At 42.3% G+C, this 3899-nt stretch overlaps 1 non-coding gene across 1 annotated transcript; it reads left to right on the top strand.

The window, feature by feature from the left end:
- TRNAG-CCC (transfer RNA glycine (anticodon CCC)) lies at window positions 1-75 on the top strand. Its single transcript has one exon. It is a non-coding gene; the product is annotated as a tRNA-Gly (tRNA).
- Window positions 76-3899: the final 3824 nt, after the last annotated feature.

Raw genomic sequence — 3899 nt, 5'->3', positions numbered from 1 at the left:
TCCCTGGTGGTCCAGTGGCTAAGACTCTGCACTCCCAATGCAGAGGGGGCCCAGGTTCAATCCCTGATCAGGGAACTAGATCCCGCATATGTGTGTGCAGGCATGCTCAGTTGTGTTTAACTCTTTGCAACCCCATGGATTGTAGCCTGCCAGTCTCCTTTGTCCATGGAATTTTTCAGGCAGGAATACAAGAGTAGGTTGCCTATACTTAGAAAACTATAAAACACTGATGAAAGAAATCAAAGAGGACACAAACAGATGGAGAAACATACCGTGTTCATGGATTGGAAGAATCAATATTGTCAAAATGGCTATTCTATCCAAAGCAATCTATAGATTCAATGCAATCCCTATCAAGTTACCAACGGTATTTTTCACAGAACTAGACCAAAGAATTTCACAATTTGTATGGAAATACAAAAAACCTCGAATAGCCAAAGTAATCTTGAGAAAGAAGAATGGAACTGGAGGAATCAACCTGCCTGACTTCAGACTCTACTACAAAGCCACAGTCATCAAGACAGTATGGTACTGGCACAAAGACAGAAATATAGATCAATGGAACAGAATAGAAAGCCCAGAGATAAATCCACGGACCTATGGACACCTTATCTTTGACAAAGGAGGCAAGGATATACAATGGAAAAAAGACAACCTCTTTAACAAGTGGTGCTGGGAAAACTGGTCAACCACTTGTAAAAGAATGAAACTAGAACACTTTCTAACACCATACACAAAAATAAACTCAAAATGGATTAAAGATCTAAATGTAAGACCAGAAACTATAAAACTCCTAGAGGAGAACATAGGCAAAACACTCTCCGACATAAATCACAGCAAGATCCTCTATGACCCACCTCCCAGAATATTGGAAAGAAAAGCAAAACTAAACAAATGGGACCTAATGAAACTTAAAAGCTTTTGCACTACAAAGGAAACTATAAGTAAGGTGAAAAGACAGCCCTCAGATTGGGAGAAAATAATAGCAAATGAAGAAACAGACAAAGGATTAATCTCAAAAATATACAAGCAACTCCTGCAGCTCAATTCCAGAAAAATAAATGACCCAATCAAAAAATGGGCCAAAGAACTAAACAGACATTTCTCCAAAGAAGACATACAGATGGCTAACAAACACATGAAAAGATGCTCAACATCACTCATTATTAGAGAAATGCAAATCAAAACCACAATGAGGCACCATTACACGCCAGTCAGGATGGCTGCTATCCAAAAGTCTACAAGCAATAAATGCTGGAGAGGGTGTGGAGAAAAGGGAACCCTCTTACACTGTTGGTGGGAATGCAAACTAGTACAGCCGCTATGGAGAACAGTGTGGAGATTTCTTAAAAAACTGGAAATAGAACTGCCATATGACCCAGCAATCCCACTTCTGGGCATACACACTGAGGAAACCAGATCTGAAAGAGACACGTGCACCCCAATGTTCATCGCAGCACTGTTTATAATAGCCAGGACATGGAAGCAACCTAGATGCCCATCAGCAGATGAACGGATAAGGAAGCTGTGGTACATATACACCATGGAATATTACTCAGCCGTTAAAAAGAATTCATTTGAACCAGTCCTAATGAGATGGATGAAACTGGAGCCCCTTATACAGAGTGAAGTAAGCCAGAAAGATAAAGAACATTACAGCATACTAACACATATATATGGAATTTAGAAAGATGATAACGATAACCCTATATGCAAAACAGAAAAAGAGGCACAGAAATACAGAACAGACTTTTGAACTCTGTGGGAGAATGTGAGGGTGGGATATTTCAAAAGAACAGCATGTATACTATCTATGGTGAAACAGATCACCAGCCCAGGTGGGATGCATGAGACAAGTGCTCGGACCTGGTGCACTGGGAAGACCCAGAGGAATCCGGTGGAGAGGGAGGTGGGAGGGGGGATCGGGATGGGGAATACGTGTAAATCTATGGCTGATTAAAGTTTAAAAAAATAAAAAAAAAAAAAGAGTAGGTTGCCATTTCCTACTCCAGGGGATCTTCCCTACCCAGAGATCAAACCAGTGTCTCCTACATTGGCAGGTAGATTCTTTACCAGCTACACCACCTGGGAAGTTCCCGCCTGCTGCAGCTAAAAAAGATCGTGCATGCTGCAACTAAAGATCTCACATGCCAGGACTAAGACCTGATGCAGGCAAATAAATAAACAATTTTTAAATAAATAAATAAGGGTAGTTAAGATGGTCAGTTTTATGTTGTAAGTATTTTCGCCGCAGTCTGAAAAATGAAAAGAAAAAACAAAAAGAGCTGTGTCAGGGGAAATCTTTGTTATTACTTGCACATGGAGCTGCCTGGAGATAAAAGGACCAGACACCTACTACATTTTTGAGAGAAATTATGAACTTGGCCTTCAAAGGATCATGACTCTCTGGTACACATAAATCAATACCCTGCGGAGTTTCCTGGCAGTCCTAGGACTTGGGGTTTTCACTGTGGGCCCCAGGAACTAAGATCCTGCAAGCCTTGAGGTGAGGCCAAAAAAAGAAAACAATGCCCCAGGGTTATGCCATGAGTCCCCTAAAACCATCCCAGTAGGAAATGCAATGAGAAAGCTTCAGAAGTAGTGATAGGGAACAGAGGTCTGCAAGGAACCTCCCAGAGAACAGAGCCAAGGACCAGGGACAAAGACCTTACTCACAGCAATGCGGGAGTCTTCACATATTTGAATTGCTAAATTCAGTGACTTCTGTGTGTTTCCCATGCTTCCACTGAGGTTTTGGGCTCACTGTGTCTTTAACATTTATTTTGCAAGTAGATTGGAAGTTTTTATCTTTTTTTTCAAGTCTGTGAGTCACCAGGCACAAGAAACCTGTCCAGAGTTCAAAGGACAGTTGGAACAGGATGCTGTGAACAGATGATTCATTAAGCTATGACCTCAGAGAGGATGCTCTGCGTCTGAGGAGTGTGTGCTCGTTGTATGACGCTGAGCAGAGTGGCACTTCTGCCACTTATGGACATTTGCAGAACTTCTCCCAGTTCTGCCTGGCTAAGAAAATGCCTTCAGATCTTTCAGCACCAAGATATTTACAAGACAAAGAAACCCTCCTCTTGTTAATACTGCCTGCCTCTCATATCACAACTTTTTAAATTGTAATTGAAGATGAAGGGGAAAGACAGCTTTTTATGGAGTTTCTGCTGGGTCCCAGGCACTGTTTGTGAACTGCCTCACCTAGACTATTTCATTTCAGGTTATGGGAGTAACCTGTTTTCCAGTCTGGGGAGTTGAGTGGCGGAGAAACTGAGTATCTGGTGGGGCACATGTTCATGAAAAAGCTAGAGGGGAAATGTAGAGAGAGTGTTTTGTGTTTTTTATCTTATTTATTTATTTTTTTGGTGGTACCAGGTCTTTAGTTGCAGCATGCAGAATTGTTGTTGTTTTTGTTTTTGGTTTTTTTGCTTAGTCACTCTTAGCGATGCCATGGACTGCAGCACACCAAGCTTCCCTGTCCTCCACCATCTCCCAGAGCTTGCTGAAACTCATGTCCCTTGAGTTGGTGATGCCATCCAACCATCTCACCCTCTGTTGTCCCCTTCTCCTCCTGTATTCAATCTTTCCTAGCATCAGGGTCTTTTCCAATGAGTCAGCTATTTGCATCAAGTTCTCAAAGTACTGAAGCTTCAGCTTCAGTATCAGTCCTTCCAATGAATATTCAGGGTTGATTTCCTTTAGGATGGACTGGTTTGATCTTCTTGCTGTCCAAGGGACTCTCAAGAGTCTTCTCCAGCACCACAGCTCAAAATGAACTCTTGGTTGATGTAATGTGCGATCTAGTTCCCTGACCAGGGATGGAACCCGGGCGCTCTGAATAGGGAGTGCTTGTGTCTTAGCCACTGGGTCACCAGAAAAGTCCCAGGGAGAGC

This window comes from Dama dama, chromosome 9 (genome assembly GCF_033118175.1).
Source record: "Dama dama isolate Ldn47 chromosome 9, ASM3311817v1, whole genome shotgun sequence".
NCBI lineage: Eukaryota > Metazoa > Chordata > Mammalia > Artiodactyla > Cervidae > Dama > Dama dama.
Note: the sequence above shows the minus strand (reverse complement) of the source record. Positions and strands in the feature narration are given on the sequence as shown.